This window comes from Dipodomys ordii, unplaced genomic scaffold (genome assembly GCF_000151885.1).
Source record: "Dipodomys ordii isolate 6190 unplaced genomic scaffold, Dord_2.0 Scaffold17, whole genome shotgun sequence".
NCBI lineage: Eukaryota > Metazoa > Chordata > Mammalia > Rodentia > Heteromyidae > Dipodomys > Dipodomys ordii.
In genome coordinates, this window is record NW_012267233.1 from 6,927,403 (window position 1) to 6,953,868 (window position 26,466).

Sequence of the window (26,466 nt, forward strand, 5' to 3'; positions counted from 1 at the left end):
TTCCCCAAGGTCTTACATTATTAACATGATTGGCCTGTCACAGTGATTCACCTATCTATTCCTCTTGTGAATGTGGCATCACAGACACACACCCCACCACTCCCCATTGTTGGTGAGGATAGGGTCTTATTAACATTATCCCTGAGCTAGACTTACCTGTGCTTCTCCCCATCCTCCATCACAGATCTCTATTTCCTGAGTAGCTGTGATTGTGGGGATGAGACACCAAATCCAGCAATTATTTCTGCCTTTAATTGAAATCTATCCCTCATTTGAAAATGTTATCTGAAAATGATGACAACCTTCCAGAACTAAGCTTGCTTGTTCTTTTTCAAGTCTATCTTTTTGTAACACTGTCCCCAAAGAATCCTCAGTAACTGGCTTTACAAAAGCAAAAACAAATTTAAATCAATTCAACAATAAAACATGTCAAACGCTGTACCGTGAAATAAAAAGAATCCTACATCTTAAACTTGCTATTTATTATTTCATCTCCTGCATAACTTTTGTGGACCCAAAGTCTTTAGAGAGAGCAAAAACATATGAGTTATATTTGCTTTTATTTTCTATGTTAGTCATAGTTAATGACTAAGTAATTGTAGGAAACTGCAAGAGTTAGGCTTCAGATATGGGTACAACCATTGAAATAGTTTTAATTGCAGTGTTGCTCAAAGGAAAGGCTTGGTAGTGACAGGGCACAGAGCTCTGACTTGGTTTTCATTTCTTTTTCTTTAAAATCTATTTCATAAAGACCTACCTGGACCCTAACTCATTACTACCTTCTTTTGCACACACGTATCATTTCTTCTAGCTGTTCCATGCACACTGGCAGTGCCCCTTCTGTTCTAGGGCTATGTATATGCTATTCCTTGTACATGAACAGTATTCTCCCTATATTGCAGGTCATTCTTATCCACTAGGAAAATCTTCACCATGGGTGATTTGCCATTACTGCACTCTCTTAACTAACTCTAGATGGGCTTCTAAACCCCATGGTGAATTGCTGAAAGCCTCCAGTTCAGTCTGGAGGATTGTAGGAAAGCAAGTCTCATCTGTTTGGCTCACAATTATGTCTTGAAAGCCACTCAGAATGTCTACTACATGTAGGCCAGAGCAAATAGGAGCTAAATAAAGACATACCATTAGTCCCTAAAATGTTCAAGAATATTAAGGAGGCAGCCAGTAAGCAAAGTATGGAAGGCAAGAGAGTCACAGTCAAGGAAAAGAATCCATGATGGAATTTCTCCAAGCATGAATACATACATCATTTTTTCATGTCTTCTAGGATTGGAGTTCATGGTATTAATAATGTTGAGTTCCTCCAATCTAAGAACTTCCTATTCAGTTGGGTAACACCCTCACCCTAAACTGTGTTATAAAGAGGCAAACTGTGTGTCAAGATGAATCATAGCATATCACTTGCTAGTAGAGAAGTAGAAAAATCTTTATGCCTATAGTGGTAGGTAGCTTGTGGAGAGGAGGTGGGATTGGAGCTGGCTGGTGAAGAATGAGGCTGATGTGGTAGACAGGAATCTTGCCTTAGTAAGAATCCAGGTCGGCTAGCATTTTGTTTATCTTTGATCATAATGGCAAAGCCAAGAGACCTGGGTTCTTTCCCTGTATAAAACCCGTGATCTGTGAATGTGAAAAAAAATTATCTAATTTCTCTTGAACTCATTTTTCTTCATCTCTAAAATTAGAAGGCTAATAATCTGGTTCCTTTCAGGTGACGCAGGGACTGAATTTGACAGATGGTAGAAAGTCACGGTGTCATGCTAATAAATACTGTCGCTATTAGACAACTTCAGGTGAGCCTTCAGAGCTTGTCAGTGAAATAGTTTTCTATGAGCCCAAGTTTACTCCTTTTTATGCGTGAAATGAGTTACATAGAGGTAAGAATCTAGTAAATACCTTATAACCTTGCTAAACTCTAACTTGCTTCTCTGAAATGGCATATTAAAAAATGTCTTTGGAAGGGAATGCCATGACCCAAATAAAGAAATTCTTGTTAACATAGGCCAGGGAGCTGTTTCCTGTCAGGCGTGAGTTTCCTATAATGATTCTGGGTCTGGCTGTGGATGTATTCCGACATGAATGACTCATTCATATCTTAGCCCACCAGTTACTTGAGGACACTTCAGCCTTACTAGCTCCTTAATCCTCTGTAACAACCCACATATCTGTGAGGGGAACTCAGGAATGCTCGTTGCAACTTGTCTCCTATTCAAGGTCTAGTTAATATCTTTAGTTAATATCAAAGTCATTAATATCTCAAGAAAGTTTTTGATGTTATTGTGAATGATCCTATGAATAAGTTAAATATAAGGCCTTCACGTGTAATGTATATTCAAGTGTACATCATCTTCATGTAATGTGCCATTTAGCTGGTATGCATGTTAATTTTAGAACCTAGAGTTCATCTGTAGAAAAGTTTTCTCTTTAAGTTTAGAGTAGCTTGAGGCGTGAGTTATGCTGCAGGCATAATTTGGCCTAGTTATCAAAGTAATCAATCACTGACTGTGGGATTTTCAGAACTGTTGTAGACATCATGATTTTGACTGGTGCCACTAAAGCTATGGTTGATCCTTTCACATCAGAAGAAAGAAGGTCGTGACTATATCCATTGAAGACTATGCTTTGGGTCTTTTCCCCTGTTCACACTATAGAAGCTTAGGGAAATTTGCCAAAAGTATGAATTACTTCCTACTAATATTGTTAATATGCATTCGTCAGTGCCACAGTCCTGGGGATTCATCTTTATTTTTCAAGCTTTGTCTGTGTAAATAAACTCCTACACATGTCAAAATGACTTGGATGAGATGTGTGACAAGCATGCATCTTTATAGTTTTATTTGTATATGCTATGAAATCTCTTGGAGAGTAATGAAAATCCTCTTGCTCAATGCATGTATGAAAAATGGGGAAGTAGGAGGGTATACAAGTCTGAGGCTGAACTACAGCTCCTGAAAGCTATTCTTTTTTTTTTTCTTCACACACAAGATAGCATCAAAACAATAAGATCCTAGAAAAAGAGGAGAAATATCAAAGGAGATAAAAGGGATAACTACACTTTAAAAGAGTTATCAATGGAATTATAGCCATTAAATACATTCCAATATATTAACTCTGGCTTTTGTCTTGGATGAGAAGGAAGGTTTTTTTTTTTTAAACATGTGCTTAGATTTCCATTTTTAATTACACAGGTGACTGCTTAAACATTCCTATTAATAAGGGAAATTAGAATGTTTATTTAACAAGTTGAAATTAGTTGCTTTTTTTGTAATTTTATAAACAAATTGAATGAGTCTTTAATAATAGATCCCTTAAAGCAAAGTGAATTCACTTTGGTCACTGCAGAGTTATCTGTCTTCAGCTTGTAAGTGTAATACGCAATGAGAGGAAGTGATAGAGCTTCTATAAATTTGCAGATTAAATGCCTTTAGACGTCACTCTAACAAGACTTGCATGCTATTAGTATTCTCTCAGGGATCAATTTTAAAAGTTGTAATGTAATAAAAAATGGTTGGACTATATTTCCCCACAGCTTTCATTTTATTATGTTGCATGAAATATGCCTTTATTGGCTGTAGCATTACTGGAAATAAAATATACTGGGTACTGAAAAATTCTGTCACTTTGTATTAGCTGTAAATTATCGACTAGTATAAACCCTAATTTCATTTGTCACATTCTGTTGCATTGCTGCTCTTCCCTGTTCCCATTCTGTCATTCTGGCAGGCCCACGCTGCCCCAGGTATCACCGCATCGCCATCTGCACCCGACATCTGTCTCTCTATTGATCACACGGGTTTAGCACTTGATCAAACAGAGCACAACAGAATACATCTCTTTTTGCAATACTGCCAATGCCAACTGCTGCATGAAATCTACTACAAAAGCCTCCTTCGCCTAGTTTAGAAATTGCATTTGTGCGGCTCTGCTTTTTTGCTCTCAAACTCAGCATTCTTACCCCCGCCCCCCTTGGGTTTACATCGTGCAAGACTCTCAGGAAAATAAATCTAGTTTTTACATATTTGAGAATTTAAAAGGCTAAGGAGGATGTAGGCTGTGGATGATAATGAGAGGCACTAGGAGAATTAAGAATGTGGGTGTTTCAGGTCAACCCCTATGAATGTCATTGTCCTTAACCATTGTTTGGGGACATTTGTCAGGATACTGGAAACCCTTGTCCAACAGAGGTTTTGGCTTTTCAGCAAGCTGTTTGTGGATTTTATTTTATTTTTCCTTTTTGGTTTTGTGGGTTTTTTGTGTGTTTGTTTGCTTTTTATTCATCTGTTATGTGACAGGGGCTCTATACTTCCCCAAGCCAGAAGACAAATGCTCCATGTTGGTGTATAGTATTTAAGCAATTTAGAGATACCTACATTTCACGCTGTGTGGGAAGCCTCTGAGAAGTGTGGGGGAGCAGTCACAGGGTTTTGGTTAGCTGCAGGGAATAACAGCATTTCTTTTTGAAGGCGCCAGGCTTTTTACCTGTGTGGCTCTTACTCACCTTAAGGTAGGGCCACATGCACAGTCATGAAAAACTAGTGCCAAGATGTTGCAATAAACTGCCAGCACAATGGAAAGATAAGGCTATAGGGAGATATTCGAGGAGAGTGAAAGCAGGAACAGCAGCATTCCTAGTTCCCCTAAAACACAATAGTAGGATTAAGGTATGCAGTTGTTTTTTTTTGTTGTTGTTGTTGCTGTTATTCTCATATTTTCACACCTTCCATGTGAGACAAATTGTTTCCAGGAAGAATATCTTCTACTTACCATGTAAACAAATAAATAAAAATGCCCTTAAAATTTAAAGACGGATAGCCACATCATGTTTAAAACCTATTTAATATCTTACTAGCTAGAGATTGCATACTTTATTTATAGCCTTACAAATTACCTTGGAGGAGGGAGGTTTAAAAAAGCTTCTACATTAGACATGATCGAGTTTTTTTTTCTCTTTTAATTCTAACTGAATCATGGTGGTTGTAAAATTAGAAAACCTTTTTGTGTAGTTGTAGTTTAAAAAATTTTTTAAAGGCAGTATTAGTTACATCACAAGTGGATACTGGCAATGTATTATTCATAAGATGTTTTGTAGCCAAATACATTAGAGTATATAGTGGTACCAACAAATTAATATTTTAGAGCTAATTGAAATTGTTCTTCCTATAAAGATTAAGCCTCTTCTACCCAACAGTCTTCTGTCATTAAAATAACACTTTTAATGCCTTGTCTAAATGATGTCTGACATTAATACAAAGCTATATTAAAGCACTCAAATGACCAGTTCTTTTGTAATGTATTCTATATGATCACACACCGGGTCAGAGTGGGCAGTATGCATGAAGTGGTAACAAGTGGAAGCTAATTAAAATATTCTCTATAGAACTTTACAGGAAAAAGGACCAAAAATCCTCAGAAGGTGTCCTGAAAATGACGTTTTCTTTTTTTTTTTTCAGCTGGCAGGAGCCTTTCTTCTTACATAAGGGCTAATTTTTGACATAAAGTTTTCTTATTGTAGGCTCAAAATTCAGATGCAAAATACAAATCCTTATGAAGTTTTTCAAGTAGATTTAAAAAATATGGTTTTTATTTCCTAGGAAATCAAGTTGGCTTTTCAAAACAGCAGAGCTTTTTAGTATTTTGCCACATTTGCATGTCACTAAATAGCTTTCTGAAAACCTTATCAGCAGTCCCTGTGTCCACTTTTGCCATTGCTGTGCAGCAATTATTGCTGCAACACACACACACACACACACACACACACACACACACACATACACACCTCCCACATGTAGACTGTCTCAGGATTCTGGAGAGTGGGCATACTTAACGTCCTGTGGCAGACCTGTTCTTTCACCATATAATTCCTCCTAACAATGGCTACTTAAGTCTGTAGCCAGGCTAATTTTGCAACAGTCACGTTAGGGCTGACAAATCATGTCTGGTTTTTTTCTCAATTACTCCTCAGACACATCTGCCTTAAAAAGGGAAAAGAAAACCTACTTTACCATCACCAATAGAAAGAAAATCAGTCACAACTACTTTCTGCTTTTAATTTACAGTTCTTTCTTTAGGAAAGTAGACCCACTAATCATGGTGGGTCGTAGAACAAGAAATTCAGACACAATATCCAACTTAAAGGATGAAGAGTAGATAAAGACTTGATTCCTGGTCTTTGTTGTTCAGAGGATTTTCCTTGCTATGACAACATTTCCTCTCTATATGATGTAGCAGAGTATGGATATCTGAACATACTGCCCTAGATCAAAGTTTATACTTATGAATAAACTAATTTTTCTATGTAAGCCAGTTGGTCTGAAACTTGCAGCACCTCTACTTCTGTCTCCTAAGTGCTGAGATTACAGACCTGTGCTACCACACCTGGCTTTATAAGTGGTTTCAATAGGCTTCAATGTCTAAGTGTCAGACTTTCATGTCATAAAACCCACCATTAGCATTTACACCACTGATCTCTGGAACCTGGGATTTATATCCCCAGCATATCATTAGGCAACAAGAAGTCACTTGTCATGGTGGAAATTGCTGCTATCTCCAGGTGTTCTGTAGATGCATTTTTGGTTTGTGGAAGGGTCAGAGAAAGACCCACGATTGGTGGCCATCACCTCTCAGCCTGGTCCTGGTCAGAAGGCCCCAACACATTCAGAAATCACTTGCCTATCCCGAATGCCTAATGCACTTATTTTATGCACTCAGAAAAGGAATTTGATCTTTGACCACCCAGAGCAATTATAGCATGAGAAAATTCTACTTAGGTGGTTTAAAAAACTTATACGAATGGTTTTGCTGCCCTAATGAATTTCTAAGCTAACAACAACGTTCACTTTAGCTTTCTGTATGTATTTAGAATAAAAGGATCTCTAGACTCAAATGTCCAGAAAGAGAGGCAGAACAATATCAAGGAACTTATATAGAGGGTTTATTTATGATTGTAACTGAGGAGCTGAAGAGATTGAGGTTGGAAAGACATGTAATATATTAAGGTGAAAATACATGTAATATTTTAAGCATGAGCTTAAAATCACCCCTCAAGTTTACTTCAGGAGTGGCTAGTTATTAACACAGAACAAACACTGTTTGCTTAGTTTATATAGTTATGTTAAATCATAAACTAAGCAGTATTTAAATGTTTTTCCTTGACAAGGAATGAGAAAATATGTACATGAGCTTTAAAATATGCATGTGATCACCACAAACAACCAACTGTTTCCGTTTATGACAAAGGAGTAAATAATCCATTGATCTGGCAGCAGGGCACCTGCATGGCAGCCTACTCCCTATCAGTAGTCCCTGAACCCTCATTATTTTTCCTCAATTAAAGTTCATAGTCTCGGAAAGTCTGTGCTGAGCAGATGTACAACTGTTCTTGACGACGGAACACAGAAGAATCACAAATTTAGAAAACTACTACCATTTCATAAACCCCAGAATCACATCATTTGTTGTGAGTAAGAAACATGACAAACAATATGTCTCTTTTATAGGCTGCTAAGCCGGTGCATTACAGGAAAGAATATTAAAGTTCAAAAACTGTCACATGAGCAGTACATTATAAATACAGTAATGCATTTTTTTATGATTCAAATAATGGTTACTGAAATGAAAAAAAATAAAATCTTCAGTGGGTTATAATGTAAAAATTGTGATGGAGAATTAGACAAAATTGGAAGTATGAGCAGAACCACACACCAAGTAATGATCTGGAGAAAACTACAGAATGTAATAATGAATGTATTTCAGAAATATGGATTCTACTAATGCTAGTTTTATTTTCATCTTTGCATAATTCTGAACCCTCTGAGCACTCATCATTAAGGCAAAGCATTTAAATAAAGAAGTATAGCAAGAATAAAGCTTCAAACATAACTAAGAGATACTCTGCTGAATAACTTTAAAAAAAAAAAACAACAAATCTACCTGAGGTCAAATACCACAGCATCATCCATTTTAAAAGCTACATAAATACAGCTTCCATCATTTGTAAGTAAATAATCCTTTGTGCTTAAGAAAATGAGGAAGGAAGAAAAGCAGTTGGGGAAAAGCTCATTTCCATTTTATTTTTAAAGTGTTATCTCAATAGGACATCTAGTAAACAATATAAACAATGTTTTGCAGTAAATAACATGAAGTTACTCTACTGTGTTTTCTAGTCCTTTCCCTTACTTCACAGACAGTAGTATATTATGAGTTTTGAGGTCAGAATGGATATTTGGAGCATTAACGGTGGTACTTGTCATTTTCATTTTCCCAGAAAGAATATGTGATTGTCTAATGTTGTAACAGGCATGAGTTCCAATCTGGTTTCAAGTTTTGCCACTACCACAAAGATAATTCTAACTACTCACTAACAGTAACATTCTAATAATATTTTAACTTCTCTCTTTGTTACCCGTTATTTTGTGTCATTATTTGAGATACTATTTATTTTCTGGCCAGGCAAACTCCTATAATGCATCACAGTTTTCCCACATAACTATAACTTACTTCATAAATGTAAAAATAAATAGGATGTATATTTTTGAAGATTGGTATAAAATGTTTAAAATTTGCAGTGTTATCAGCCACAGAGACATAATTTTCCATCTTCACATTTTCTTATATTTACTTCTGAAGAACTCAAACTGAAGAAATTCCTAGATCGGATTATAAAGTCTACCTCAGATTAAAAAATCTATGTGTTAAATTGATAATTCAGTTTGTTATAGATTTAGAAAAAAATACGATTTCCTCACACAGTAATGCTAAGACATCCTGGTAGTGAAAATCAAAGCTCTCTTTACTTTTGTTCAATTAAACATGTTTTCAGGAAAATTCTTTTGGTGTATTTTACCCAGGGTGTATTTCTGACATTCACACTTAAAATGTCCATACTGCTTCTAAGCTGTATTTCCCCAGCTTCCCTCTTGGCAAATTTGGTTGTAGTCTGCTAATGTTTTCCCTCTGAATCAAACAAACACTAATAGTTATTCTTGTTCATTTTAGTCTTAAGAAAACCTCTGAAAGTTTATCAACCACCAAAACAGACATCAAATATATAGAGTAAGTTCTCTAAATTCTCAAATGTTCCAATAAAATTACCAAGGAGAGGAATAACTTCTCAACCTACAACCAAGAAATATGCACATTTAAATCCCCTAAAATATACTATTTTAACTTCAGTTTTCTGTGAATGTTATTTAATCAGAAATTTTATTTAGCAACTAAGTTTTAAAAGAACTTTTAGCCTACAGTAGTTGGTAATGAATTTTTTCAAATAACTGAATAAAAAAGCTCTTACATTATAGAAAGAATATATACTCATCTCAAAGTACTCTTGGGGGAAGGAGACATTTTTGGAGAGACAAACATAGATAGGTAACAGAGAATGATATGTTTTCATACTACACTGGAAATCTGTCAGTTTTTGTTTTTGTTTTTTTGTTTTTTTTTGTCGGTCGTGGGGCTTGAACTCTGGGCCTGGGCACTGTCCCTCAGCTCTTTAGCTCAAGGTGAGTGCTCTACCACTTGAGCTACAGCGCCACTTCCGGTTTTCTGGTGGTTTATTGGAGATAGGAGTCTCAAGGTCTCTCCTGCCAGGGGCTGGCTTTGAACCGCGATCCTCAGATCTCAGCCTCCTGAGTAGCTAGGATTACAGGCGGAGCCACCAGCGCCCGGCAATCTGTCAGTTTTTGATGGTAGGTAAGTTATCTAAGTTCTGACATGTAGTTTTTGAATTTGTAAGTACAGATATAATATAGTGTGCAGGTAATTTTATAGATTTAAACAAGTAAAATCTCATACCATAGTAGGTATTCAGTATGATTATTAAATCAGTCTCAATTTTCTTCCTGCTTTGGTCCTGACAGAATATCATCAAATGAAATCTTTATTTTCTATCCTTGATGTTCATTGCATGGGCTCAGAAAAAAAAAATCTTGTACATCTTTCCTCTGTCTCATCATCTTACATTTCCTTTCTATTTCCCTCCCCCGCTCCTCTCCACACCTTCCCTCTGTCTCCCACCTTCAAAAGCAATCTTCATTTGTTTCCACTGAAGGGTCATTTGGCAAGATGAAGAGAATGGAGGGACTGAACAGGAGCAGGATATGAGTGTGGGTGGGAGTGTCTGGCTGGAAAAAGAATCTAAAGTAGATTAAGCTCCTGGAGGAGGCAATGCCAAGTTTCACGGAAACCATTTCCTCCTTTTGCCCTCAAATTTAAGCTTGATAAAAGGGTGTTATTCAGATTTCAATAACTCTTTCTCTGTTCTCATGGCATATTGGGGAATTTTTGTTTTTGTTGTTTCTTTTGTAAACTCTTCTCATTTATTTTGACAGGGCTGTACAGTCAGTCTCTCAAATTAGAGTTTCCCCTTTTGAACGTTATGTAAAGTATTATTTTCTGTAATTTTGCCTTACTCTTTCCTAATATGATCAACAAGACTAATCTACATTAGAAAAAAGACCAAAGGGAATGAACCATAAAGGGCTTATAGTGACTAGTACTGACTGATACACATAAATGTTTTCAATAGTGTGGGTAATGCCAGTTTTAGTCCATTCAGTGTGGTACCTAGACTGCAAGTCTCATTTTCCCAGATGATTCAATGGGTGGAATATACAAGTTCACTGCATTGCATATTGTTTCTTTAGATGAGGAAGTTTGCAGAATCTTTGAAAATGGAGCTGATCCTTTTGACTTATTGCTAGAGGCAAAAATCTGCAGCAATGTCAAAGCATCATATTGTATCAGTTTGTGTGCAGAGTAGTCATGTGACAGTTCATGCAGACGAAGTGTTATTATCGCTTGAGTACTTCAGACCATCAAGAACCTTAAAGTGATATTACAAACCTTAATTATTTTAAAAGGAAGCTTTTAGTTGGAAAATTCTATTCATTAGTGTGAACCAAGGGATGCACAAACAAGAAAATGGAAGAAAACAAGTAATAGAAAACCAATACGCACTAATCTTACCAGTTTACTTTCATTCATTTTACAAACACACTCACCATTTAATGTCTGGAGGAAAAACATAAGCCAAAAAAATCTCCCCCTCAAAGCACCCCACAAAACAAAATAAAACAAAACAAAAACCCACCAACAACAGCATATACTTCTTAAAGATCCTGGTTTTATGTAATAATAGTTTGTCTTGCAGATTTAATACTAAATTTGTACTTGCTCTGGTACCTTCTTATACAATGATCAAACTGTTAAAGAATATATATATATATTTTTTTAATTTAAAGAATAGCTTCTAGGATAGCATGCTGGTTGGTGTGGCCTTTGTAAGCTTCTACCACAGTGTACCGTGGCAAGGGCTAAAATGTGCAGAAGGTGATGGTGCAGATCATCAACCTCATATTCAGATATTTACAAAATAGATCTCAAATTCAGGTGTGGCTCCATGAACAAGTGAAGTTGCAGATCAAAGTCTGAATCATTGGTCTTGATGAATGTGTGAGCCTTGTGTTAAGATGACGTTGAATAAATTTCTTCTAAAACAAGTCAAGAACTCACTGGGTCAGATCATGCTAAAAGGCAATAATATTACTATACTATAAAGTGTCTTCAAGTAGAAATGATCAGTGAAGTGGGAGTTACACTGTATGGTTTTTTTTAGTGTTCTTTGCCAGGAATCTAAGAAAACATACATTTATGTTGTTTAAGGAGCCCTGTTATTGAGATATAAAATGTGCAGTTCTGATGACCCCTTTTATTATTATCAGGGGACAATAAACATACCATGGGATTAATTATATTAAAAGAAAGATTTCAAGAATATTCCTACAATTACTATAATTAACTTTTAGGGAAAAATGACATCAACAGAGTAAGCACAAATAATGTATATGTCTTGATATTTGAGTTTTTAACCCTTCTAACTTTCATTATGATATGATGTTGCTTCCATTTTACAATTTCAATAAATTAATATTAAATTATAGATGATAATTTTCCCTAAAGTTAATGAGCAGTGAGTGCATTGTTCAAACATATAAATATTTTTGCTACCTTTGGTCTGTGATACAAAACACATTCTCCCAAAAGGTATAAAGGACTCTTGCCAAACTCTACATACATTGAAATAAACTAAGCAAGTTGGATGCTACTTAAACTTACAACTGCTAAAAGCACTCAACCACAAAATATTAGGCCCTGCCACCTATTTGTGAGTACATGAATTGGTTGCACTGTGATAATTCCATTTACTACTTTGCACTACTAATGCATCTTGTGAGACAGTCTAAGCATTCCTTCGGAATCACGTCCATTTCACCAGTGTTGCCACATCAGTGTATTTAACAGAAACATTTACATGTTTTGCATTTTAAGTGCTTCAGAAATCCAAGCACAGAGCCTGCACATTTCCGCTGCACCATCAGATGTAATGAGTTATGGTACTATCGGCATGTTGATAAGCTATAGCCCAAAGAAGAACAAGAAGGAAGTATAAAAAATATGGCCAGAGGATGGGATAAAATTATCAGCTAGTGTGTTTTCCTGTTTGGTTTTAATCTACATTTAATTAAATTCTTATCTTCTGTGTACTTATGGTCGCATTTGAATGGCGAGACTGCATTCATTATGAATGGTAAAACTTAACTCAGAGAACATTACATGTGCTTCTTTAAAAAAGAGAAGGAGAAAAAATGCTGTCTTTATTCTTTACATTCGGGTCTTAGAAAAGGGACCAAACTTTCAGGCCAAGTGCTAGAGCACTTGACCTCTGGGTTAACTGGGGAAATTTGGACGTGGCTAAATGTTTAATCTTAGGTTTATTTATTTATTTATTTATTTTGCAATTTGGAAATGTTATTATCAAATACTGGGCCTGAACAGAGTTGGCAAGGAAAGCAGTAAAGTGCATTCAGGAAATGCCTTCTTCATTCTTAAAAATAGAGATGATAACAGGAAGTTTTTATTAGTACTGCAAAATGTGTGCATTACTCTGGATCCTTAATTATTAAAACTATTACAATTCCATGTCTTTATGTGCTGAAACTTAAAAAATTTGCCTTAATTACTAGTTAAAGGTTTGTCTTATGTCACAGTTCACTCAAGCATCAAGATATTTCAGAAAAAATAAAAAAATGTTTTGAACTCAACACTATTTGAAAAACCTGCTAGTTGTTCTGTAATACCTCTAGTTCTATTTCAAGAAGGAAAGGTCAATTATCCTTTGAGTAACATTTGGGGCATTTGCAATATCCAGCCAATTTTCCTTGGGGTGACTTAAATAGTGTATCAGGCCTTAACCAAGGGAAACAGAGCAACTCTTCTTAAGTTTCAATGTTTATAGCTGAAGAAAGCTTGGGATAGGAGTTACTGCCCCCAATGATCAAAATCACAGAAAAGCTTTTAGGAAAAAAAAACAAGCACATTCATTAGAATACTCTCACACTTTGTACTTTTTCTTTTTTCTTCCTTCTTTCTCTTTCTTTTTTCTCTTTCTCTGCTTCTTTCCTTTCTTTCTCTCCCCTTTCTTTCTCTTCTTTCTTTCCCCTCCCTCCCTCCCTCCTTTCTTTCTTTTCCTTTTTTTCTTTCTCTCTCTCTTTCCTTCCTTCCTTCCTTCCTTCTTTCTTTCTTCCTTTCTTTCTTTCCTCTTCCCTTCCCTTCTTGTCTCCCCTTCCTCTTCTTCTTCCTCCTCCTCCTCCCCTTTCACTCCTCTCTTCAGTCTTGTTCTATTCTCACTTCCTCTTTCTTGATGCCAAAGTCTGCACAACCAAGTACTCTTCCACTGAACCCTTGTGAAACCTTTATCTAAGCAGTAATTATGACCAGTATGTACATGCCAATAAAACAAGCACACTTCAAATGAACATTTGCTATTGCACTGCTATTTTATGCAGCAAGGCTACTAACAGGAAAATGATAAACGATCAGTGTTTGGGACACTCGTATTTTGATAGTTCTGATTAAATGATGACAAATACCAATATTATGTGTTTCTCAAATATCCCTTGCCTAGGGGATATTTATAGTGTCATTCTACCTGTAAATAGTACCCCCTTAACATGAATTAGCTTTGGCTTGAAAGGAGATGTAACATTCTCCAAAATTAAAAAAAAAATCTCTGATTCACTAGAGATGGGTGTCAAGATGTTTGTGACTGGGTGTCAAGCATTTTCTTCTAATAAGTCGATGGCCAGCCATTTACCCAAAGACTCCAAAGGAAAGAAATGGCAGTTTCAGGAAATGTCACCAACACTTGGAAAATTATAGCATTGTTAGTTAAATGGGCATTTTTCCAATTCAGTAAACAGAATTACTATTTTTTTCTGTGCAAAAGTGGACATAAAATCAGAAGTGAGATGAATTTAAAAACTGCTGATAATTGTACAACATTAAGCCTTTTTTTGGAATTATCCTCTTTAGCTTTAGGAAGTGAAGCAAGATGATCACACTATTGAGACCAGCTTGAGTTATAAATGAGATCATGCCACAAAAATACAAAGGGATTGAATTATTCCCATGCCTTGTGTCTTGTATATACATTTTTCTAATTTGGGGAGAGGAAGGGAAATAATAAAATGCTGAAATAAGGATGCAGGTTGACCCATTGTAACAATGAGATGTACAAGACACTAGGTTGAAAATGAACTTTACAACTTCGGGTTGGGTTGTGATACATAGACACACACACACACACACATCACATTTTTTTGATTCATTCATCTATTGAGGGGCATCTGGGTTGGTTCCAGATGGTAGGGGAAAAACAAAGGTGGAGGTAACAATGCTTGATTGGAAATGTTCTCATTACCTTACTCATGTAACTGTAACCCTTCTGTACAGTATTTTTAAAATAAATATATAGTAAAAGAAAAACAAAAACAAAGGGCTAAGGATATCACTCAATGGTGGAATGCTTGTCACACATGCACAAAGCTTTGTAATTTGTTCCCCAGCACTTATGAAACCATGCCACCAGTCCTTTTGGCTTTAGTTGTTTTCTGAGTAGGGTTTCATACATACTTTTGCCTGCACTAACATGGGCTGTTCTGGACTGCCATCCTATTTATGCTTTCCGTATTGCTGGAATGAGAGGCAAGAGCTACCATGCCTTGCTTTATTGAGACTCCCATCTCAACCAATAAACCAATTTTGCCAGGGCTAGCCTTAAGCCACTGTCTATTTCTGGTAGTATGGACATGAGATACCTACCACACACAGCCATAATAATTTCTTGTCCTTCACACACATATAGTAAAAAGAGCTAAAAATAGTTAAGACATTAAACAGTAAGATAACTTTTAATTCATCTAATAGTATTGGACAATGCCAGATAGACCTGATTTACTATTGGCTGTTATAATATACAGGTACTGGAAAGATGAAGATAAAATACAATCTCTGTATAGGAGTACACTACAGAAAGTTAATGCACTAATACTGCATGTTAAGATTTATATCTTGTAAGGCTGTATTGAAAACCACATCATCGGTTTATCACATTTGTAATAATAAGTAACTGTATAGATAGTCCTAGCAGAGGATCACAATAGCTCAATAGCTATGTACATATGACCTTATAGATGATGCTAATCAAAATGAACCAGAAGATATTGAAACAAGAGGGTTTTCCCTTAGTGTACCGTATGCAGTTACTTTTTTCCTTTGGCTTACACACTGTTTTTTGTTTTAGAACCCTTTGTATTGTATATAAGTTTACCTGATTTGGGGATGGGAAGGGGACTAACAAAATGGTGAGACAAAAGAAAAAGGGAGAACCAATGCAACCTTGATACTCACAAGGCACTATGTTGGAAATGAACACTACTACTTGTGGAAGGGAGGGAGTCTCGGGGGAGGGATAGCCAGAGAAAACGAGGGAAAGGGTCACAATGTTTCAAAAGTATTTATTTTTTACTTATGTAACTGTAACCCCTCTGTACATCACCTTTACAATGAAAAATAACTAATTGAAACAAAGGAAAGCATGGAGCTGAAGTGAGGGGGATGTGACAAGTAAGCTGAACATGAATATAAGAAGCCCTGGCTCCCTCAGAATCATTGAGGGAATTTGGATTTACCATGTCAAGAACTGCCAAAGAGGAACAAATAATTCCGTACGAAGTACTAAGATCACAAGGCTATAATTATTAGTTGGTAAAGGTGACATTCGGGCTGCCTACAAGTCTTTTCTCTGGAATGAACCAGCAGCACCAGCCTTCATTAAAGTTTTCATCTCTGCCAGTCAGACATTCACTGCCATTGGCCTTTTGCAAGTGTTGCTCCCTCTGGCTTGAAAAGAAAATCTTCAACTATTCCCAAATACGTTCATCCTGCAAATTTAGACCATGCAGGTAGTACTTCTTTAAGAACAATTTCCATATCCATTCTCAATTCTCCTACACGAACACAAAAACACAGGGACTATCTAACACCCAGTCTAAGTATATTTATCTGGATACATGCCAGTAAAGAGTCGATCTTTCTCATATGGTGTACTATTTAAAATGTATGCTTATGTGTTCCTCAACATCTGCCTTTCAGAATAACGATAACTTCAATGAGAATATGAGTTTGTCCTAAGTTTGGATCTCCATCCCATCCTCAGTGTGGATCAGACAGCAACACCAATAGGTCAAATATATATATATATATATATATATATATATATATATATATATATAATTAAAGGCAAGAGATATCCTGCTTATCCAGGACAAGAAGGCCCACATGTTCTTTCAGCAATAATTGAGATTGTAATTTTTTTAAAGCTTCCCCTAAGACAAAATGCATTTTGAATTAAATATAATACGATAAGGGAAAACTGTCAATTGTGAATCTTGGGAGATGGAAGAAAATGTGCTCTTGTAGAAAGACCATGAGCATTAAATATACATGCTGAAAAAAGGTCAGTGTAAGAAAGGGGGAATATTTGTTGTGAGCATCTTTGCAGCAAAGAGTTGATAGAACAAATGCATCCTTTGTCTCTCTGTGCCTGACTTGGCTTAAATATTTTTTCCAGGTCTTTCCATTTCTTTACAAATGGTACAATATCATTCTTTCTAATGGATGAGTAACATTCCATTGTGTATATATATACTACATTTTCTTAATTCATTTGCTCATTGAGAGGCATCTAAGTAAATACATTGGGCAATGTGCAAGTGTAATACAAATGTATTAACTACAATAGGATAGATTCAAGAGATGGCTCAAAGAGTGTAATTCCTTAGAAAGGCAAAGTCAAAACTCAGCAAAATAAAATACCAGGAAGCAGGTACTTGAAAGGGGTGGGGTAGAGTCAAGGGGAAAGGGGTAGACTTATGAAGAGAAGAGGATGAGAGTGCATTCAAGGATCCAATGCATATCCTACAAAATTAAGAAGAGTGAAGGAAGAGTAGGTAGGGGAAAGATGTATGAAAGTGTTGATAGGGGTGACATAGATCAAGCTCTATTGTATTTATTTCCATAAAATAAAAAAGTCCTGGTAAACATATATGGTATGGGTTTTAAAGGAGAAATTCACCATTTGGCAAAGGAAGTCAGGACAACCCTAGAGATGTGTGGAGTTAAGGTACAAGGATCCTCCAAGATACTTGCTAGTCCTATCCAATTCCTCAGCAACACTTGTAGGATCACCATTATAACTCTGATGAGTAAGACCTAATCTTATGACTTCTGTCTTTTTAGAAATGTATTTTTACGCTGGTGGCTCACGCCTGTAATCCTAGCTACTCAGGAGGATGAGATCTGAGGATCGCGGTTCAAAGCCAGCCCGGGCAGGAGAGACCTAATAAACCACCAGAAAACCGGAAGTGGCGCTGTAGCTCAAGTGGTAGAGCGCTCGCCTTGAGTTGAAGAGCTGAGGGACAGCGCTCAGGCCCAGAGTTCAAGTCCCACGACCGACAAAAAAAAAAAAAAAAAGAAATGTATTTTTAAAAATAAATTCTGAAATTTCTAGAAGCCTAGAGCTGTGACCCTCACCCCTGTAGTTGAAACCTCACACAGTTCTGATGGAAACTGCATATCCTGTTCTTTGCCAGTTCTAAACTGGTTCTCAAGGCAAGTGATAAGCAAAATCCAGCTCTACTATGAACATTCCCTTTTGCCTTCCTTCTCTCTCCTCACTGCCTGGGAATTCATAGGATTTTCAGCACTAGGAACTTAATATCCCATTGACTTGAAGGTGGAATTGTTTTTCTCTACTCTGCATTGCAGACTCAGAATTAAATCTGTTTAGAATTGTGATCTGTTTTGAATCTCAAAAGCAGCCATAGTTTCTGTGTGCTGTGGCTGCTTGTGTGGGTTAAAGACTTCTAGGTCATTTGATTCCATTTCTTGAAAATTTAGCTTTGGCCTCTTCTCATCCACTGCCTTTACTCTCTTCAGAGAGGGTATAACTACTTACAATCTAGTTTCTTTATTGCCAAAAATCATGATCTTCTCATTTATGATTTCAAAACTGAGCATCCTATTCTTTTTTATTTTTTTGAATTATATTTTATTTTGTTGTAAAGGTGTCATGCAGAGGAGTTACAGTTACCTAAGTAAGTTAATGAGTACATGCCTTGTCAAATATTGTTACCCACTCCTTCATTTTTCTCCACTATCTTTCCCTCCCCAGTCCTTCCCCTCCCCTCCGAAGTTGTAAAGTTCATTTCCAACATAGTGTCTTGTGAATATCACTGTTGCATTGGGTCATCCTTTGTCCTTCTTTCACCATTTTGTTATTCCCCTTCACTTCCCCAAATCAGATAACTGTATATATAGAATCAAAAACAGCGACTACCAGGGATACACTAAAGAGAAAAGAAAAGAAAAGAAAAGAAAAAGAAAAAACTTGATACAGTATATTGATTACGACAAAGTCAACAACAAAAAAACCCTCTTGTTTCCATACCTTGGAGTTCATTTAGCATTGTTTTCTATGGTCATATATATATAACCATCTAGCTATTGTGATCTTCTGCTAGGACTATCCTAGACATATATTAATTATTACAAATGAGAGAAAATATGGAGCCTATGTTTCTTTAGGTCTGGTTTACTTCACTTAATATGATTTTTCCCAAGTCATTCCATTTCCTTATGAATGGGGCTATGTCATTCTTTCTGATCAAAGCATAAAATGCCAGTGTGTGTGTGTGTGTGTGTGTGTGTGTGTGTATCACATTTTCTTGATTCATTCATGCATTGAGGGGCATCTAGGTGGGTTCCATATCATAGCTATGGTAAATAATGCTGCAATGAACATAGTTGTGTTGGTAGTTTTAGTGTGGCCTTGCTTGTGATCATTTGGGTAAATGCCCAAGAATGGGATATCTGGATCATAGGGGAGTTCCTCTTTTGAGGAATCTCCATACTGCTTTCCATAATGGTTGAATCAGCTTACCTTCCCACCTATGGTGTAGTAGCAGTAGCGTTCCCTTTTGGCCATATCCCCACCAGCAGCTGTTAGTATTTGTTTTCTTGATAATGGCCATTCTAATTGGGGTGAGATGGAATCTCAATGTAATTTTGATTTGCATTTCTTTTATGGCCAGAGATGTTGAGCATTTTTTCATGTGTCTATTGGCCATTTTTATTTCCTCTCCAGAGAAGTCTTTCTTTTAATTCTTTAGCCCACTTATTAATGGGGTGGTTATTTCTTTGAGCATTTGTTTTGGGGGGGTTTAATTCTTTGAACTCTAAATATATTTTTGATATGAAGCCCTTGTTTGTTGTGTAGCTAGTGAAGATCATCTCCCAATCTGTGGGCTTTCTATTTATCTTGCTAGCTATATCCTTTGCCATGTTGTACTGAATCTATTCTTAAACTACTGCAGCTCTGTCCAGACACACAAGATTGTCTTGCTTTATACAGTATACACCAACACATTCAGAGATTCTTCTTGCTTAAAATGGTTGCGTCTTATTTTCTTTATCTCTAGAGTTCCTCTAAAGTCTTCTCAAATAAGATCTTCCTCATAGTATCATATTAGATTGCACATGGGTCTTTTAGTTTCTTTCTGCTTTTTCTCCATAACACTGTCTGCCATCTACCAAATTTACATTTTGTATATTTATTTGCTTACTATCCTTCTCTTTCTGGACTAAGAAATCCCAAGGGAAACAAGCTCACTGCAGCATTTGGGACCTAGTACAATAACCTGCACATAGCAAGCATGCAGGAAATGTTTATTAAATTAATAAATAAAATCGAGCAGTAATTTACCTTTTAACTATATTCCTATGCTCTGCAATAGAGGGAAATTGCTTCTTCTTTACAATGACTCTAAAAGAATTTTATTTATATATTAGAAAGCTGAAAGGCTCTAGTGTTTTAGAAATGGAAAATTGCACACCCATAATCAAAGCTAATTTTACTATTTTTACAACATTATTTGGCTGTAGGATGTATTTTCTGTGTTATGAAAATAATTGACCATCATCTTTTTATTGCTTTATCCTTCCTATTGCATTATAATAAACACTACTAACACATTAATATCTCTCATACTCATATTGACCAATTCATTTTGTACCTCTTCTCTCCCTATTTGTTGTGTTAACCTTTATAAAAGAAAAGAAATTGGATAACCAAATGATGTTTTTTTGAAGGATTTCCTTACTGATAGGACAGATGTATATGAGGCAAATGGACTTAAGTGTTATATAATAGTAGCTATTTCTGAACTACTTCTTGATCATCTGTGAAGCCTATAAGGAAATTAAGAAGTGAATAAGGAGAAGATTTGGATAGTAGGTATCCTTGTCTTCAAGATTATTTTTCTCTATGACCATTAGACTGACTATGTCAGCATTAAGGACTTGTGAAAACAACGTAAATGCCATTATAATAATTTCTGGGATTCTATGAGTTTATAGGAGAAATAATATGAAGTTATAAATACATAAAATTATAAGGAACAACCACAACATCTAATATTGGTATTGGCAATGCCTTTCTTATAATTTTTTGTTGTACCAACTTACAACATTTTGGAAACATTTCTCAGAAGATATGAAAGAAACTGTTAAAGAATATTTGCTATAAACCAAGAAACTCTATGGTTACAAATGGTCTTTACTGTCCTATTCATAAGAGTTATCAGAGTATCAATAGACAAGACAGCTGAATTAGCTTTTTCAGGAATGAACTCAAAACTCACCCAAACTGAATATTTCTATGAAATAAATTACAAGAACTTTTGGTTCTGCCAATAAAAACATATTTTCTGTATGCTCTATGCATGAATATTCATAAACCCACTCCCCTAACAGAGTAATTGGTGTAAGTTACTGAAGAGTTGGAACAGCAAACATACACAAACAGAACAATCCACATCATTAAAATATCATACAAACTTGTTAGCTTGATGTGAAGCAATATTAACCCACTGATGATCAAAAATGGGCAAGAAAGGGCTAGGAAGGTGACTCAGTGGTAGAATGCTTGCCTTGCATGCATGAGGCCCTGGGTTCGATTGCTCAGCATCAGATAAACAGAAAAAGCCAGAAGTGGCGCTGTGGCTCAAGTGGTAGAACACTAACCTTGAGCTGAAGAGCTGAGGGACAGTGCTCGGGCCTAGAGTTCAGCCTCCACAACCGACAAAAAAAAAAAAAAAGGAAAAAAAAAGGCAAGAAAGAATACAACTATATTTTACTTTCTTGTTTTAAATGGTTACTAAGCTTTTTGATCTATAGTTGTTACTGTTAAAGGGAAAAAAGTGTTACTTGCCATTCTCAATCTTTCACTGGGTGTCTCTGTGCCTCTCTTAGTTTTCCTGTTTGCCTTTCTCTGTTTTAGTGCTGAGATTCAAATCCAGTGGCTTGTGTATGCCAGGCAAGTATTTTCCCATTTTGCTATATATATATCCCACTTTTGAGTGGGACCATTGCATAAATCTAACTTACTTCTTTATGATGAAGTCAAAGAACAAAAAGTGGCTTGAAACAAACTTGAGTATGCTTGATACCTTAATTGCTAAGGAGGTATCATTGATATATTTTATATATTGTGTGTGTTTGTGTGTGTGTGTGAGAGAGAGAGGCAGAGACAGAGAGAGACAGAGAGAGACACAGAGAGAGACAGAGAGAGGGAGAGTTTGCTCTTCATTTTCTGTTTGAAGAGTGACTATAGTCAGTGAGCATTGCATTTTCTATTCTAATGTGAGCTAAAAATCCAACTAAATTATCAGATTGATTGAGCCGAATTTAAGAAAGAACACACGACTTTCAGATTAAGACCTAAGGAATTCTATTATCAAAAAAGTTTTAGGATGAGTTGCTTACCTTCTGTCATTTTTGAGTATTTTTTCAAAAATCTGTATTTTCACCTACTGCAATATACACTTATGTTTGGCTGCTTTCTGTTTTCATTTATTTATTTAGGTTATTTTTAGCAAGTCAGCAAAATTAGATGTGAAGATGAATACTATGACTACTATTACCCCTCTAAAAGAGCACGTTTGGATGTTACATATAGGATTTTTACTCCAGAGGAGCAAAGATGTGAGGTTCTGCAGTGATCAGCTTTTAGAGTTCTCTGACACCAAATTCTTCTACCATACTCAAGTTAGACCCCCCAACAAGATAAAAAAATCATATTTTTTTATTGCATGGGTTTAAAAAAAAACTAGGTGCCAGTCTGCCTTGGCCTCCAGGATTGATCCCCTGAGACTGACTCCAGACAATGTTGATGTTGGCATTGCCACAACTTCCAGTAACTAAAAAGATAAAGGATCACAGTGAAGTTGACCCATCAGAAGGTAAAAACTTCTGCTTCTTCACAGATCTTCAGTGTCCTCAAGGAGTCAAAGACAAGAAGAAGCAGAAAGACATTATATTATTACACATAGTGATAATGACAATTTTGATGAGGTAGTCAACATTGTCTGACAGATGTTATACCCATCATCTGTGAAAGAATTGCTCTGGAAGGATTCAAACATTCTGGAGGATGAGGGAGGCCTTGGTGACTCACTAAAGAGATACATGCACATCTGTGCACTTCCATATTGATGGCTTCCAACTTCAGGCCATCCTCAATGACATCGGTAAAGACATGGTTGAGTCCCCAGCTTATGAAATACAGAGATATAGTTCAATAAAAGATAATTTGATAGCAACAATGGGCAACAGATGGTGATGATGATGATGATGATGATGTGTAAGCCATTATTTCCTCATAAAAGGTATTGATATTCTGAGGAGAAATCTTGATGAATTTTGCTGAGAATTGTTAGAGAATACAGATTACAGTTTTCCACCACATCTATCATGGTGAACCTAAAGAAGGTTGCAGCAGAAATTCCATGGGCCACAAACTCCTTCAAGTTACATGCAAAGTCAAAGTCACATATATTTTAGCTGAATGATTTAAAATTTTATGTGAAAAATATTTTTTGGAATAATTAGTGACTGAATGTGAACTATTAATGAGTTGATGAAATGGTATCTACATAATTTATTATTCAATGTGAAGAGCACCTGACATTTCATCTGGTGTTAATTAAAATATTAGAGATATTAATTACAGAACAAGTGTCCAAAACATTTGAATTATAGCTGTGAGATAGCTAGCCAAAATGAAATATTTAGGTAGTGAAGACATTTTTGAATAAATTATACTATTCTTGTATAATATTTTCATTTGTAGCCAATTATTGGCAAAATGAATAAATAACCCAGGCATCAATAATTCTTCAAGTGTTTACTAATTTTGTGCCCTGCTGCTAGGGTCCCTGCATAGAAATGATAATATTACTCATGTATTTGTCTAAACAATTACTAATATGCTTGATGTTTAATTCCACAGTTTGGAAGAAATGAAAGAAACTAATAAATGACAACTGCTTACCCAGTATTGTTAACTAGTGAAAACATATTTGTGTTTACATGTTTACTTTTTTGAAGGATACTACATGGCTTCTTCTGAATAAACTGTTCATTAGGGTTTGTAAATTAAAATATCTTGAAGTATACCAGAAACTCAAGGTCAAAGCCACTTATATGAAGATGACTATTGTAACTGGCAGATGTTTCCAAAAATTCGAAATAGCAGAACTATTCTAGCAGTTTTTATAGAAGGATGTCTAATTACAGCTCATGTTCTTTCAATGGTCTCTGCACCTACAAGGTCCTATTTTCAGTCTCTGTCAAAGGCAACGTAATTTGACCTCTACTTCTTACTCATAACTATCTTAGGCAAATACAAATTTTACTGGGTGACAGGAAAAATAAATACTTAAAGCAGGTAGATGTTTAAATAGAAAAATAATATCTCAATAAAGAGTAAATCAAAGCAGCACTGTATTCTTAACAGTTTATCTCAAACAACATTATTCTTGCTACTAGCCAAGAAATTCCCTGGAATAATCATCTTTCCAGGAGTTTACAGAGATGTTACGCTTTTGAAAAGGAGATAAGGAAGAAACTACTTTGCTTTCCTTGTAGGTTCTCTTGAGAATTAGCCTTGAGAAGGCTTAACACAGTTTGCTGTCTGTTGCTAGTCGATCTACTGGATAGACGTAGCTAAGGAAATACAATTTGGAGTCATGGAATATATAGAACAGCAAATTGCTTGCTTCTTGCCAACATTGCTTAAAATTCACATTTCTACCCATAATAGAGTTTGGATGACTTAAGAATGACTCAAAGTGTGTATTTATGATAAAGTCATCACCAAATCACCTTAAAATGTTTCTCTTCATCTTACAAATTACTATGAAACTACATGAATAGTTTTTTTAAAAAATCCCTAAACTATTATTTATTAATTAAAAGCCTAAATCTAGCTAGCATTTTATATTTCTAGAAAGCCTTGTTATATATTCTAAAAAGGATATTTGAAAATGGCTTATATTGAAGACGTGGTTTTTGAAATAAAAAAGTATAAAATTCGAGTTGTTTTATAAACACAATCAGATTTTGAAACTTCAAAAAATTTAAATGTACAATAAACAACTCTACTCACTTAGAAAAACCCCGAAAAGCACTTTCAAAAGCTTTGCTTTTGAAAAATGATCATGTATTTAAAGTTGTTGAAAAGAAATTGTAGCAACCAGGCGCCAGTGGCTCATACCTGTAATCCTAGCTATTCAGGAGGGTGAGACCTGGGGATCACAGTTTGAAGCCAGAACAGGCAGAAAAGTCCCTGTGAGACTCTTATCCCCTATTAACCACTCAAAAACTGGAAATGGCACTGTGGCTCAAATGGTAGAGTGCTAGCCTTGAGCACAAAAAGACTAAGGAATAGCTCCCAGGCCCTGAGTTCAAGCCCTACAACCAACAAACAGAAAGAAAGAAGGAAAGAAAAAAGCAATTGTATAAGTTCCTTCATATTTTTTGTATTTTTATCAAATATTGCTAGTAAGTCGAATATTGCATATCTACTTTTTATTTCAGTCAGGGGTATACTATAAATCCTGAAGACTATCTTCCTACATGTAGATATTTTTAAGACACTTGATGTAGAGATCTACTTAGACCTTACAGAGGATGTAACAAAATATCCACAGAAACCCTAATAATGTAAAAAGTAACTAATAGATTTCCAATGATTCACAAAATTTAACATGCTTTGCCTGAATACAGACATGGAAAGTAGATATTATGGAACAATTTCTCTTGAGTATAAAGTCTCTGATCTTACCTACCAGCCTTTGAACAGTTTGGATGGTAAAAATCTAGGTAGCTAGGAGTTAAGCATTTGCAAAGCCTAAAAGGTAGAAAATTAACCATTTCCTGTGTACTTGGCTGTCATCAGAATATTCTCTGCAAACACCACTACAACATGATTTCTCTGCATCTGAACCTGCTTTATCTATCCATAACACACTTACTGTTTCCATAAATATATTGATATTTCTTGATAATATAAATATGTACAGAATTTTGTTTAAAATATGATTTCCTTATAAATATGTATAAAACTACTTGCAAGTTCCAATACATTATACAATTAAGTGAAAATTGCAAGTCTATCTCTAGGGAATGGAAGAATCTGTGTCATTGTTACTGAGGTTCTAGATTTTACAAAAAGAGTTAACTAGTTTTTTTTTTGCATTTATTTGAATAGAATATTTTTTTAAAGGACTTTAAGCATGATCCTATGGAAGCAAAAATATGTCATATGACCTGGAGTTGTGAAAGCCAGAGGTTTTATGAGAGAGCAATGTGGGTGGTCCAAGGAGACTGTTCTGCAAACCTGAGGAATTTGTAATTCTGCTTGGCTCCTCTAAGTATTCAGTGGTTTTTACGTTTCTCAGATGTTGCAAAATGTCCTTATTTTAGTAGGCTTTCTGGGCATAAAAACTCACATATTTCCTTTCTAATGTAAGACAACAAACATAAGCCAGAAGCTTTAACTTTGGCCCTGCACCACTATAGTGCAAATAGTGATTGCCAGGTAACCATCAGGAACGAACAGCTCAGTAAGGTGGGGGAGGGAGCGTGCTTTCCCTAAAACTGGTGTTCAAAATTCAATGGAATTTAATGTATCTGAGTGACTGCTGCTTCTCA

General features: G+C 35.7%; 1 protein-coding gene and 1 pseudogene across 2 annotated transcripts in view; one reads left to right on the forward strand and one right to left on the reverse strand.

Moving 5' to 3' along the window:
• Zfpm2 (zinc finger protein, FOG family member 2) overlaps nt 1-26,466 on the reverse strand; it is a 447,501-nt gene that overhangs the window by 37,009 nt on the left and 384,026 nt on the right. The gene's annotated exons all lie outside the window — the stretch shown is intronic.
• LOC105982693 lies at nt 10,613-12,463 on the forward strand (annotated as a pseudogene).